Raw genomic sequence first — 15,302 nt, forward strand, 5'->3', positions numbered from 1 at the left:
GCTTTCACAATTATGATGCCCACCCTGGTCTTTCCTCTCCTTCCCACATTTAATTCCTTATAATTTCCAATCAAGAACCCTAATCCGTTTAGCACTGTGGCTTTGCGAGGCTTCTGAATTTTCACAAGTCTTGTTTGGCTCCCTGGATGACTCTCTCCTTTGCTCTCTTTCTCTTGGGCGTGTGTGCACTGCTCCTGGACCCAGCGGGCCACTCTTGGTTCGTCTTCTTGCCTGTGACCGACAGATAGAAAGATAGCCGTGCCCTTGCTGCATTACTTCTCGCCAGGCAGTGTTCTTGCCCTGAAAGAACACTGAGTCTCTCCCTGCCCCTTCTCCATGTGTCCACTGGTGTCCACTGGTGTCCACAGAAGCTGAGGTGGTGCACAGTTAGACCTGGTTGGTCTGTCCGTGCAGGCACAGTCACGGCTGACATCATGTCTGTCTTCTCATGTGATGAAATCTGTGCCTTTGCTGTGTGTCACGAAGGATGGAAACCAGGGCCACCTGCACGTCAGACAAGTGCTCCATCTACCCCTGAGCTATACCCCAGGCCTCCAGTTTGTAATTTATCACAGTGTATATCTGCTTTCATCACCGTGGCCCTTTACGCTGAAATTATTTTCTGATTTGAAAAAAAAAAAAAAAATCAGTTACTTTTGAAATGAAGCCCAAATATTTTAGATTCCTCCTCAGCCTGGGCTGATTCTATTTGAGTCATAAGATGAGCACCTCACTTGATAAAAGGAGGCTTTTTAGCAAGCCTGATGACCTGAGTTCATTACCCAGATCTGCATAATAGAAGGAGAGACCTGACTTGAGAAAATTGTCCTCCTATCTCCCATTGTAGGAAATAAACATACACACAGACTACACAGAGAGAAACACAGAGATACATACGTATGTACACACACACACACACACACAGAGAGACATACAGAGAAACACAGAGAACACACATTTGTACACACATACATACACACAGAGACACCTACAGACACACATGCATACATAGAGAGGCACATACATGCCACACACAACAATAAATATATAACTACAATAATAAATGCTATTAAAATTTCTTATGGTAAGTGGATGGCAGAGAGAACCATGTGGCTTTTGTTATCCATATGGGTTAAGTTGCTTAAGCCTGTATTTAATGATACAATTGGATTTGTTCTTATATCCGTGCTACTTGCTCTGCAGTGTGTAGGCTGCTGCTGAATTGACTCATATGAACGGTTGACCTGATGGCCAAATCCAGCCAGCTGCCCATTTTGATGTGGCTTCTGAACTAGGAGTGGCATCTCCATTTTTAAGCAGTTGGAAACCCTTTTTAAAGGATAATAATATTTTGTGAGATGAGAATTTCAGTGCCCATGGAGTTTACAGCTACCGCACACACTAACTGTGGGCCACAGAGTAAGCTGTGTGGTCAGATCTGCGAAGCTGGGCCAGGGACCCAGCAGTGCATAGAGCTGCATCCTTGTCTCTGCCTGGTATTGGAGAGGTCTGCACTCCCGAGGAAGGCTGCTTTGCTATCAGCCCTTACCTGAGTGTTGTTTCAGATCTTGGCTTCTATATATATTTTTTAATTTTTGTATTTACACTATAATCATTACCCAGAAGTATGATTTCACATTTTCTTTTACTTCCTGCTTATGTGGTTTTCCAATCATTGGCTGTCTCTCTCCTTCATGGCCTAGTGCCACAGTCTTGGCGCAGTTCTGTGATTCTTGTTAGCAAATAACCCATCCAAATGAGTTTGAAAAATGATGACAGCCTAAAATGATAACTAATTTGAGCCTTTTATTTTACTCTGCCCTTTTTGAAGTCAAAGGTGGGATTTGTTCCTTGCTGTTTTCCAAGTGTGAGGCTATTTGTAACCACATTTTAAAACTAAACACAGGCCGGAACTTCACCCAAGCTGACTTGATCACCCCTTTGAGCTGGTAACATCTCTCTGCAGCCACATGTTTAAGACAAATAAATACCAAGTGTCATGTAACTTTGTGTATTTCAAGTCTGTACTTTTGTAGTCAGTTCTGTTCCATACAGTTTTCTTAAGGGTAAAATAACAAAAAGCGGTTTATGTTGTTGGTAACCGTGTGGCTTGCTTCATGTGAATTGATTTTCTTCATTAGCAATGGGGGAAATTTTAAATTTCTGTGATAAGGTCTGCTATTCTGAGCATGGGGCCTTGGATTCAAACCAGTAAGAATAAATAAGGATGTAGTGTATTTTGTTAGCATGGTGGCTCCTCTGGCCTGATAGACCAAGTCATAGGCTGTGAGTAGCAAAGAGACAATTGTTTGAGAAGTGTTTCACGACTACAGAACATGCACCTAGGGCAGTGCAGTGGTCCATGTTTCTATGTTTTGTTTTTGCATCATATTTGTAGCTTACTGCTCTAGCTTTGTTTCTGTTTGTTTGGTTTGGTTTTTTGGTTTTTTTCAAGAGAGGGGTTTCTTTGTGTAGCCCTGGCTGTCCTGGAACTTGCTAGTTTTAAACAGTAGATACTCGTTTATTTAATTTGAATACTTTTTGAAGGGCTGGAGAGTGAACTCTGCCTTGTACATGCAAAGCCTAAACTTGTTATCCTCCTGCTTCAGCCTCCTCAGGAGGCCTATGCTGTTAGGCCAGGCTTTAAAACTGACACTGAATTGTCTTCCTCTGTGGCCTGGTAAGGCTGCTCCCCCCTCAGGGGGAGGTGATCAAAGAGCAGTCCAATCAGTTCCTGTCAGAGGCAGTTCCTGTTCCCGTTACTATGGAACCCACTTGGACACTGAACTGCCATGGGCTACATCTGTGCAGGGGTTCTAGGTTATCTCCATGCAGCCACTCCTGATGAGACCTAACAGACTAGGATCAGAAGGAGGAAAAAGAAACCCTCCCCTACCAGTGGACTTGGGGAGGGGAGTGTGTGGAGAAGGGGAAGGAAGGGAGGTATTGAGAGGGGAGGAGGGAGAGAACTAGAGGGGGGATACAAAGTAAATAAAGTATAATTAAAAAAAAAAAGAACCTGCAGTGCTATCTGCCTGTTAGAAAATGAAGCAAAATTAAATATGTGAATCAATAAAAAACAAAAATTGACACTGAAAAGGCTGGAGTGATGACTTAAGGATAAATAGCATGTGCTGTTCTTGCAAAGAACCTGGGTTCAGTCCCTGGCACCTGGAGGGGACCTTTCATGACTGCCTATAACTCAAGATATCCAGGTCATGATACCTACACTTTTGACTTTCACAGATGCCAGCACACAAAACTCAAAAGCACACATACACGCACACATTAAAAAATCATTTTTTAAAAAAATTGATGTTTAAAATATATATCTTGTGAATAAAATATGCGGCTAATTTATAATAAAACCAATATGATTATTCACCGTAGCTCTTTATTACAAAGCATGACTACCCAGTACTCATAGAGTTTATGTTTATTTACATCCACACTGACCAGTTAGGCTATCATACCTATAAAAGCATTTATTATGAGATGAACTTGGGCCCTGTTGCAGCGGCCAGTAAACCCACTCTGCTGCTTCTCAGGGCATGTGGCTGTCAAGCACAGAAAGGTCCTCTTGCTTTCCTGGTCTTCGCTTTGCATGTTGGGAGTGAGGCTGCCACGCATCTGCAGGGAGAAGAGTGAGTCAGGACTGAATCGTGTCCATAGTGCCCAACCAAAGGCAGGGGACAGGAGTGCCTGGCAGATGAGTGACGGACACTTTTAGCGTGACGACCCAGAAAATAGGAAAATGACTGTGTGTGTGTTTGTTTAGCATCAGCTGCACATTGGGGAAGGATGATGGACCGAGAACATAATTGAGGTTTTCTCTTTGGGTGCACTTATCAGGCATATTTTCCACGTGCTGGGGATAGCCTCCCCATTTATTTTCACTCTGTATCTCTTGTGGTGTTTGGAGAATAATGAAGAGAATGACTGTGAACTTTAAAAGGCTCTTTTTTTTTCTTCTCTTAAGTCACAGCGTGTATCCGGCAAGAAATACTTCTGTTACAAAATATTCAAACATTTGTTTAATTATCTCACTGATTCTTCTATCGGCTGCCCCTCTACCAATGTTAATTAAACACCTGCTACATGCCAGGCATTGTCACTGATGTTCAGGAATCCTCATCGCATGAGCCAACTAGAGATGCTTCCCCAGAGCCTCCTCAAGGAGGCCGGGTCTGACTGGATGGGTCAAAGATCATTTGCTGTAAAGCGTGTTTGCTCTTGTTTAGCAGTGAGGTGGCAAATATTTAGATGATAATGTCAAATTTGGTTAGACTTAGTACTCAGCAGCATGAGGTTGGGTTTAGCTTTCCTATAGGTTTTGGCCCTTAAACAAAACAGAACAAATGATAGGAATGGGAAAAGGGAGTCTAAATCACAGGCAAGTGGCTGTACTTGCTGGTCAGTCTGTCTGTAAAGAAATAGTCTCGTAAGTACAGATGATTCTAGCAGTTGGCTTGTTGCTTTGTGTAATAAGATCCTTGTGGTAGCCCACAGAGACTGGGTGGATGGCAACCTCCATAGTTTACACCACAGGGATCAGAGTCCAGTGAAGTAGATCCTATGAGAAGAACCGCCTTTGGTTTTGCTTTTGGGGCTGTCCTTGGATGACCTTGCAAGGGTGTACAAATGGAGAGAGCATCGATGATCAATCTGGATGGAATGTCTAAGCATCTTGAAGTGAGCGTGAAAGACCGCCCACCCTGCATGGGCCAGCTACCGCCGTGGTGTCCCTTCATAATGCCCTTGTGTGACTTCTTGAACTCTCAGTCTTGTTCTGTCTTCATTTAGTAATATGGTTGGCCTGCTGTGTCCGTGGACTCCATATTCATGGGTGCAGCACCTTGCAGGCAGACAGTACTCAGGAGCTATCTCTACTGACTTTGCAGAGAGGTTTTTTTTTTTTTTTAACAATAAGGTATAACTATTTATGTAACATTTATGTGTTGCTGGTTATTATAGTTCATGCAGGGTTGACATAAATATCTGACCTGAAAATGACAGTTTGCATAATGAATATTAAAACACTTAATATAAAGGACTTGAACATCAGTGATTTGAATGTCCATGAGGGGTCCTGGAGAAATTCCCTGTGGGTATTGAGGGACAGCTATTATTTGTGTGTGGAATGACTTTCCTAGGTGTTGGACCAAAAGCAGCTGAGTCTTTCTTCCTGATGATTATAGCCTATGGAGGAGGCAGGCACTTGACCAATAAGTAGTGAGAACGTAAATTAATGGTAGGCTGTACTTAAGGCCAAGAACAAAACCTAAAGTCAGGATAAGGTGTGAGTTATGATGGAAATGGTAGATGGTGCATATCCTGCTGAATAGAGACTCCAGGAGGCCATGGAGGCCAAGTGACCTAGGTGAGCTGGTGACAGAAACAAAGGGGTGACTTTTGCAGGGCTGCAGATCATACAGGACCCCGGAAACTATGAGAAGTTGAGAACCTGCCTCAGAACTAGGCCAAGGGAAAACCTGTAATCTCTATCAGAATCTTAACCTCATTCCTAGTCCATCATAGTGTTAAAGAAATACTCCCTCCCTCCTTCTCTCCTTCCCTCCCTTCTTCTCTCCTTCCCTCCCTTCTTCTCTCCTTCCCTCCCTTCTTCTCTCCTTCCCTCCCTCCTTCTCTCCTTCCCTCCCTCCTTCTCTCCTTCCCTCCCTCCTTCTCTCCTTCCCTCCCTCCTTCTCTCCTTCCCTCCCTCCTTCTCTCCTTCCCTCCCTCCTTCTCTCCTTCCCTCCCTCCTTCTCTCCTTCCCTCCCTCCTTCTCTCCTTCCCTCCCTCCTCTCCTTCCCTCCCTCCTTCTCTCCTTCCCTCCCTCCTTCTCTCCTACCCTCCCTCCTTCTCTCCTACCCTCCCTTCTTCTCTCCTTCCCTCCCTCCTTCTCTCCTACCCTCCCTCCTTCTCTCCTTCCCTCCCTCCTTCTCTCCTTCCCTCCCTCCTTCTCTCCTTCCCTCCCTCCTTCTCTCCTTCCCTCCCTCCTTCTCTCCTTCCCTCCCTCCTTCTCTCCTTCCCTCCCTCCTTCTCTCCTTCCCTCCCTCCTTCTCTCCTTCCCTCCCTCCTTCTCTCCTTCCCTCCCTTCTTCTCTCCCACCATTTGTCCCTCCCTCTACTCCTTCTTCCTCCTCCTGATGTTTTCCTTCTGCCTTATCTTCTTTCTAGTCCCCTGCTCCTCTTTATCCTCTCCTCTTCTTACCCCTTTTTCCTTCTCCTCCCTCCCTCTCCCCTTCCCCATTTCTTCCTCTCCCTCCCCTCACCCATCCCTCTCCCTCCCTCCAATTCTCTTCATCTTCCTTTCCACATTTCCTTCTTCTTTTTCCTTGAGTTTAGAGTAAGCTCATTGTTCGTCTTGCCTTCAATTCTGTAATAGAAGTAGCTCGTGCCAACTTCTTACTGTCTTTTCTAAGTGACATAAAGTGAAGAATAGATGTTAAATATCTTTGTGAGATTTTGAATAGATTTTTAAAAGTCTGAAAGAAGTCTTTGAGAGTGGTGACACTTTTGACTGCGGTGCCCACTCCATCATCTATGGAGCATGTTTCCTTTGTGTTTCCAATTTTAACTTTATCACAAACTCAACACGTTGATTGTGTGGGGATGTTGGATTTGGAATTATTTTAGTTGAGTCTGGATATTTCTGGCCGTCTAACTCAGGACATGAAAAAGGATTTGTTTGTTCTTGACTATCCCACTGAGCTCTTCTATTCTGTGACTTCCAGAGAGCATTCTTCCTGTCTCACGGACCTTGCGTCTTCAGGTGAGAATGATAAGGAATTAGAATTAGCTCCACTTTGAAATGTGAGCTATCGGCCAGTGGCTGGGGCTGTATCCTGTCCACAGTCTCTAAGTTACAGAATGTAGAGAAACAACTGAGATGATGGTTAACACAATCAGTCCAGATTAGTGACCTACTGGGAGCTCCTAGCTCTGTGTGCCTCATTTCCACATGGTGCAATTAAGGGGACCCCTCCTGACAGCCCTTACTGTGGGTAACTCTGACACTTCCAGCTACGTGACAGCTTTGGCAGTGGCTGTAGTTGATGGATCACATTTCTCATTAATTAGAAAAGAAATAAGTTTTTCTTAGTTTTTAAGTTGTGCATGGTTTGGATTTTTGCCCAACTAAAAATTGTGATAAAATACAGAAGGCATCACATTAACCATTTCTACTATTTAAATTATTTTGAAATTATTTACTTCATTTCCTCCTTTCCTTTCCTTCCTCCAAACCCTCTCACATAGGACAGGGTCCTTGTTCCCCTGTTGTTATCCTTGTTTGGCTCAGGTTTAGGGAGTCATGTTGGTGAGGCTTTATGGGTAGAGCTTCTGACATTCCCCTGAGACGCAAGTTCACAGTAAATTGCTTGTTGTTTTGTCTGCCCCTCATTCTCAATGACCCCTGAGCCTTAGATGCGGAGTTATTATGGTTTTGTAGAAGTGTCCTTTGGGATGGGGCACCTCAACTTTTAACTGGTTGTGGTTTTCTGTGTTGGTTTCCGACTGTTGAAAAGAGAAGTTTCCTTGATGAGGGACAAGGACCACAATTTTTGTGAGTGTAAGGACAAACAGAGTGTAGTTAGGGAATATTCTGGTTTAGTGAAGTGGTGGTTGTAGGTTCTCTTCCAAGATTTATGGCTTCAGCAGTCCTAAGTAGTTCATTAGATTTGTAGTACCAGGCATGGTTTCCGTCTTGTTGAGCAGGTCTTAAGTCCAAGTAGAGAGCTGTTGGTTGCCACCGAGGTATGCAGGCCCCTACTACACCCTTAGGGATATTGTGCCATGCTGATTGTTGTTGTGGTTCGAAGATGGCGTAGCTGGGTAGGACTGTTGATTGCTTCCCTCTTTTGGAACCTTGTGCAAAGGCTCCGGATACTATGAAAGCGAGACCTCAGGCAGTACTGATTTTAAATCAGTTCTAGCATAGGAGCCTCTGAGCCCTAGGTCTGAGTGCATGGTATCTTCAGCAGTAGGGACTTACCTTTCACGTCTGAGGTCGTGGCAACCTCAGAATGTTTTGGGAGTATGCAGTGTTTTGGGAGTCCCTTGGACGGCGCTGACCATCCACTTGAAAGAGGGCTTCTCATGCCTGTTGTTGGTTAGATGGTCTTTGGCTCTTGGCGGGAGCATTGTCAGCCTTGCATAATTTATTTAAAGGAGATACGTATATACGCTGACTCACCTCTATTATAGATATTTTTAGGTAATTAATAGTTTCTTATGGCTTCTTTTATGCATCCTTACTGTTACTGTATCCTTCTTCCCCCTTCTTCTGAATTTAACTCCCCTCTCACACTTCCTTAGAACCCCCATCAGATCGCTTGTACCCTACCATTCTCATCTCTATCGTTCCTCTACCCTCACCCCAGCAATGAGGTAAAATGGTTCCATTTTACCTTCCTGGTTTCTGCATTTCCTCAGGGGTATGTCCTCATATCTGAAGACTGGCCCCATTGAACTCTGCGAGCCTGTGTAAAGCCTTTCTCCCTTAAGTCGCTTTTTTCAGAGTGTGTTTTCACAGCCCTGGGAAAAGCAGCAAGGACAACATCCTTCTGTGTTGTTATTTCACCGAACATGATGCTTTCTGTGATTCTGTTTTGAAATACAAATGCTTTAGAGATTAAGAGTGAGTCAGTTTGCAGCACTGCTACAACTTCTTTCATCGGGGCCAGCGGGAGCCATGGCGTTGTTTACAACCGCTTTCTCTAGTCCTGTATTCTTAGCAGTCAACGGGTGTTTTCCTTTAAATTTCTTCCAAAGTCCTTTATGGCTACTCGGAAATCCACAGAACATAAGAATAGCGATTAACTCTGTTTAACATATTTGCTGAAAAGCATACGAATCGGTCTCTGTATATAAATAAGCACTGTAATAGCTTTATTTCTTGTTTAATTTCCTGTAAAATTATGCAATATGACATTATAAGAGGGATGTGAGGCCAAGTAATAGAATAAACAGAGAGGCCAGATGTGGCAGATGCTGCAAACGGAGCTGGCGTTTGAGTAGAGGAGGCGTGAGGAATGAGAGATGTGAGGACCAGAGAGCTGAAATGATGGCATGTGCGTTACACTTGGCTCCAGAACATCATGCTGAAAACTTGGACGGTGTTGGAGTCTTCCCTGCCCCACTACTAAATTCTACAGGGAAAGGCTGAGGCTGACCATGCATACTTATAGAAATGAAGAACCTGCTTCAGATTAAATGTTGGGGAGCAGGACCATAGGATATGAATAGGACTCAGGAATAGCCCCATTCATCTTTGGAGCAGATTTCCTACAGCACACACGAGGATGAGCAAATTGGAAAACTGTTTCCTGGAGACTAGAAAGCCTGAGGCCTAGATCCCTGTCTCTGGGCCTAGGGAAGTTGGTCACCAGCTGTCTTTCTGTGACTGCAAGGCTTGTGATGCGAGGGTGTTGCCCTACCTGGGTAGAACCCGGTAGGAGTGAGGTGGCAGTCTTGGTAAGTGCTTATACAGCCAAAACAAGAATCACCATGGGCACCCTGAGTGGCTCAAGGCTCACATCTTTCACGCTCTGTTGCCTGTGTCAGAAGTCATTTCACAGTCCCTCAGAAGTGCCGTCAGGACTCCCATGGCCCAAAGTTATCAAAGTAGGAAAAGCATTTAAATGGGAAATACCAGGTTCAGTTATTCCTGACTCCAAATCAGGACAGAGTGCGGCTCCCCCTCTCCCCTTTTCTAGTAGCTCACACCATGCATGAGGCATAGCGTTAGGCACTGAGCCTGTAGTGACAAGCCTGTCCCCAGGCTTCCTGCTTCTGAGGAAGCAATGTGACTTCATCTGGCTGCCCAGAGTCTGACAAGGCTGCTCCCTACCAGAGGCTTGGTGTTGAGGAACAGAGGACTTTTAGAAGAAAGTGTCTGCCAAGAGAGCATCAGAAACATGACTGGGGCTGGAGTGCTGCACACTTGGAGTCAGTCACCAAATCAGAACCTCTCCATCACATGTTGGCTACCTGGGCCGGCCACTCGTCCCTTGGACCCACATTGCCGGGCCCAGTTTTTATGTGGGTGCTGGGATCAGAACCCAGGTCTTCATGTAAGTCATCTCCCCAACTATCTGAGGAAACGCTTGTGGAGATCTCCTGAGTCCCTGTGGGAAGAGAAGCAAGAAGATGCTGGCAAAGGAGGGACAAAGTAACTACATGAAGATGGAAATTCAAGTTGTCGGTACTATTGTGTGGTTCATGCATGTACATATGTGTGCACAGAAGTACCTTAGGTGTAGATCTTTCCCCTCCTCCTCGTCATGCGGGGTCTCTCCTGTGCACTGCTGTGGATGCCAGGCCAGTCTGTTCTCTTCCCACAGTAAAGTGCTGGAAGTGCAGGGGACACGCTGACCACTGGGTCTCACGTTACCTGGCGGGTCTGAAGTCAGGTTGTCAGGACTGCATGGTAAGCACGTTACCCACAGAGGCCTCTCCCCTGTCTGAAAACTCAGATTTTCTGATGAGTGTGGCAGAGGTATCATAATGAGCTTTGATTGGTAAACAAACATTGAAGAAACGTGAATATGTAAGATTTTCTTGATTTTAGGAGATTTTTATGCTACATTTTAAAGGAGCAAAAGTGTTGATCTCTGTGCAGAAGGAAAATAAGTGAAAAGGTTTCTGTGTGTGTGCGCGCACACACACACACACAGCAAACATGCAAATATGAGCATCTTAACTATTATTAAAGCCTGGTAAAGTATAAATAAGTGTAATTACCCTTCGACTCTTTTGAACTCCTGAATTAAGCAAAATTTGCAGTGTAAATGTGGGGAAAGGTGAACACAAGGCCAGAATGAATTGACAGTGCGCTGCGTCGACCTGGTTTTCATCCACTGTTCATTTCAGGCAAGTGCTGTCAAAATCGCACAGAAAATATTTACATTTCAAACAGTGCAAGCTGGCTTCACTTTCTCAGCATACTTTGATGGTTCTTGGTCATTGCTGGAGAGGCTTCTTGGAGCCCAGGGATTTAGGTAACACCAATTTGGGGCAACTAATTTCAGGGACATAATTCTAGGACTTTCTAAACTAGGACAAGTTCTTCATGCTCTGGTCTCAGGCCTCTGTAGATGTAGTAAGTATAACATTGTATCCTATGGGTAGATATCATGATGGCTGGCCGACATGTTGTTAAAAAAGTGCGTATTAAGGGGATTAGGATGTTTTATTTTTGAATTTGTACTTGCCTATATTTCTGTCCTCTTTAGATCAGGAGACTGAGTATAGAGAAGTTCCTGTCTGTTTCTTGGCAAACTCTAGGAAATGATTATGCACATCATTATTTTAAATAAGTGGACTTTAATGCCTAGTTAACCGATACTTTATTCTAGATTGTGACAAATTATATTTTAATGCAGTATTTCGAAGCTTGAGTGGTGGAAAGAGAAATAAATATGGCTATTTAATTAATTGTGTGCTGGACAAACATAGTGCCTCTATCTGCGGGGTGGACAGGTTCAAGCAACTGATTATGTGGCAGGAAGCATCTGCGTCAGACACCCTGGGCAGCATGCTGATACAGTGAGTGCCGCTTTTATCATGGCGTCTGTGAAAAATTGGTTTTCAAGTCCACAGTTGTGTGCTTTAGTTATCTACTGTAGAACTGTTTCTTTCTCCCTGTGTGTATGAGTTTTCACACACGTGTGTTCACACACGGCAGATATGTGTGCACGTGTGTGTGGATTTCTGTAAAGACCTGAGTTTGACGCTGGGTGTCACTTTTCCATCTTTCTTTTTAAGACAGTCTCTTACCGAACCTGGAGCTAAGCTTGGCTAGACTGGCTGGTCAGTAACCCTGGGGTACTTTATTTTGTCTGTCTGCCTGCTGCTGTGATAATACACATGCCATCATTCCTAGGTTTTTACACTGGTGCTGGGGACCTGACGGGTCCTCATGTTTGTATAGCAGGCATGTCACTGGGTGAACCATCTCTGCGGTCCCAGTGTTACCGCCTATTGTGTTCTTGTGTTCTTCGTAGCGAACGTGGAAGGGCTGTCTTTTGCACACTGTTGATTATAGAAAAATGTATCAAATACTGAAATCCTTACAGATAGACTTGAAGACACAGGCTGTGTTTGATCCCAAGATTTTAAATCTAGAAAAATGGGGTATCTGGGAGTGGTCTTGGGAAATTACAAAATCCTTGTCTAGTCATTTATTTTCATGATGTGTGTTTGCGCTTTCCTTCCCTGTTGAAATAAAAGCCATCCTGGGATCTCATACCTTGTGAAAATACTGTTACCTCCCTAATTATTCTCTATAAACAAAGCGTCTCTTACTTCCTGGAGTACTGTGGAGTGACAGGATGCAATTTGCCAGTAGGTCAACAACTGAGCTGATGACAAGTGACCTTTCTAGCATTGCAATCAATGCTTGTTATTTGGAAAACAAAATGATACAGTTTGTATCTTTCAGCTGGTAGGTCATTGGGTCTTTCCACCATTGACAGATGAATTTGTTGCTTGACCCAGATGAGCCTGTTCCGACAGGAATGTTAATTTCTGGGTGGGAAAGATGGCTCAGCGATTAAGAACATTTGTTGCTTCTTGCTAAGGTATAGAGTTCAATGCCCATACATACAGTAGCACAGCTGTATGTAACTGTAGCACCAGGGGATCTGATGTCCTCTTCTGGAGTTCCTGGAGACTGCATTCACATACATATACTCAGATACACAAATAAAATGTAATAAAATAATTCCTTAAAAAAATGGTACTTTCTTTCCGTTGATCTGGACCTTGGTGATCTGGAAGGCTTCAAGGCATTTGTCTATGGCATAATTTATTATGGCTAATTGGCTTTTAAAACAGTGGTCAAACAAAGGCTGTTGGAGTATATGAATGGAGTGCCTATATAGATGATAGCACTACACTACTTTTGGCAAACATTACCTATATTTTGTTTGCACATGGTTTCTCAGTTGTTTTGAGGAAGACAATATTAAGCACGTAGGCTCGTGCGTGTGTCAGCTACATCGAATCTGTTCCCACACTTCCTGAAATTTGTGTGGTGAGGTCAAGGAAGAGCGTAAGCAGGTGAGTAACGTTCAGTACATGACGGGAAGAGGTGAGTGAGAGAGGCTGTAGCCCTTGAGGTAGTCAGTAGTGGTGCTGGGTTTTTGTGGACAGAGATTAGCTGACAGCACAGGTAGTCCTTGTGGTCATTAATAGCTGCAGGATAATTGCTTTCACTTTCTAGACGCATTGGGATATTGAGCGTCTGTGTAGCCTATTTTATATAGGAAAACATCTGCCTTGGCTGAAGAAATGTAAAGGAGGGCTGGAGATCCAGGATAAGCTTTACCATGTTTTCTCTGAATGACTTCAGAGGTGGGAAGGCTGCTTCTAAAACTCATGCTGGAACTGAATCCCTAGTTTCCTAACCTGACGGTATCTGGAGGTAGGGCCTGGTGGAAGGTAGGGTTCCTTGAAGACTTGCAGGTGTGACCCCATGTTGGGGTTTCTGGGTTATAGAAGGAGGACCCTAAGCAGACATTGCCTCTTGCTGTTACTGTGCTGTGCTCTCTGCAATGCTGTAACACAGTAGAAAGGCTCCACAGATACCAGTGGCACAAGAGTAGATTACTCAGCCCTCACCATCATAGGAGATGAGCGTTTCTTTATAAAATACCTGATCTGTGGTTTCTGTAGTAACAACAGAAACCCGATTAAGACAATAATGCTGTCCTCCACACTCCACACTGGGCTGACTGCAGGTGTCTAGGAAAAAGTAAACTGTTGTAGTGCTGTCTTAGTTTGGGTTTTATTGCTTTGAAGAGACACGATGACCAAGGCAACTCTTATAAAAGAAAACATTTAGTTTGGGGCTGCCTTATAGTTTCAGAGGCTTAGTCCATTATTGTCATAGTGAGAAGCGTGACAGCGTCCAGACAGACATGGTTCTGGAGCTGAGAGTTCTACACCTTGATCTGCAGGCAGCAAGGAGGAGACTGGATGTGCTTCACACTGGGCATGGCTTGAGCATGTAAGACCTCAAAGTTCTGCCTCCACAGTGACATACTTCATCTAACAGGACCACACCTCCTCCAATAAGGCCACGCCTCTTAGTAGTGCTACTTCCCGTGGGCCAAGAATTCAGACGCATGACTGTGGGGACCATACCTACCCAAACCAGCACCATTGCACCTCCGAGGACTGGACTAACTTTGGAAATGGTTCTCAGACTCCTTGGTAGTAGGGTGCCTTTTATATTATGAAAATATTTTGAGAGATTTAAAGAGGTAGTATCAGTGTCCATGTGGGTAATGCCAATTGGTAATTTTTAGATTACGTGCTGAGGCTGGGCAGGGAGGGGGGATGGAGAACAGAAGGAGAATAATCATCCATCCCCTCAGGCAGCAGAGCAACACTCCATACCTATGAGCAAGTGAGCTGAAAGTTGGGGGGCGGGACAGTCCAGCGTTTTATTATCATGGAAATAGTTTTATTTGAGGTCCCCTGAAAGGGTCTCGGGTACTTTGGGGGTCCTGAAAGGCACTCTAGGATGCATTCTGAAAGGCTTTCTTAAAGCAATATGCCCACCTCAATTTACAGTTAGCAGCTCAGAGAAGCCAGCAAGGAAAAGAAGGGAAACAATTCTAGACATTGCAAAGAGGACCCCCGGGGAAGATAATTCACTCTCTCTTTGAGTAAAGATAATATAAATAGTTCACTCCTGTTACTGAGAAGTTCTTTATACTAACAAATGCGCATTTCACTAGAGTATCAAATAAAATAATACACACCAAACGGCATTGTAGACGGCATCACAGCCAGGTGTGAATGTTATTAATTCTATGAAGGTTGAGTTTATGAAATCTCATGCTCTAGAACAATTGGGAAGTAGGATTAATATTCATACATTTGAAATTGAGTATAGGATTTCTACAGAATAGAAGGCTGGGTAAAGTGAATTATTTAAACATATATATGAGTGAGCTCGTCTAAATTCATTTAGTAGTGCCACTTCTGAGATTTTTAACTGCAAGCTGTCGTATACATTGGCATGATAAAATTGTTTAACTTCTTCTATTATGAAATGTATAGTGACAAAATGATATCAAGGTGACTAAACACGTTTCAGAGAGACTTGGAAATGGTGTTTGATAGAAATTACACATGAGTCAATAACAGTCCCCCCCACCTCAGGTGAATTTCTCACACATCCTCCATCAATAGTCCATTTATGCAAGGTAACAGATTTATTTCCAGGGAACAGATCTGAGTTCTAATCAGGTTTGCTAATATTTTAGGGGTGCAACAGATAAATACGGT

General features: G+C 43.9%; 1 protein-coding gene across 8 annotated transcripts in view; it reads left to right on the forward strand.

Moving 5' to 3' along the window:
* Ptprm (protein tyrosine phosphatase receptor type M) overlaps positions 1-15,302 on the forward strand; it is a 674,808-nt gene that overhangs the window by 162,879 nt on the left and 496,627 nt on the right. The gene's annotated exons all lie outside the window — the stretch shown is intronic.

The sequence above is a fragment of the Meriones unguiculatus genome, chromosome 15 (assembly GCF_030254825.1).
Source record: "Meriones unguiculatus strain TT.TT164.6M chromosome 15, Bangor_MerUng_6.1, whole genome shotgun sequence".
Classification (NCBI taxonomy): domain Eukaryota; kingdom Metazoa; phylum Chordata; class Mammalia; order Rodentia; family Muridae; genus Meriones; species Meriones unguiculatus.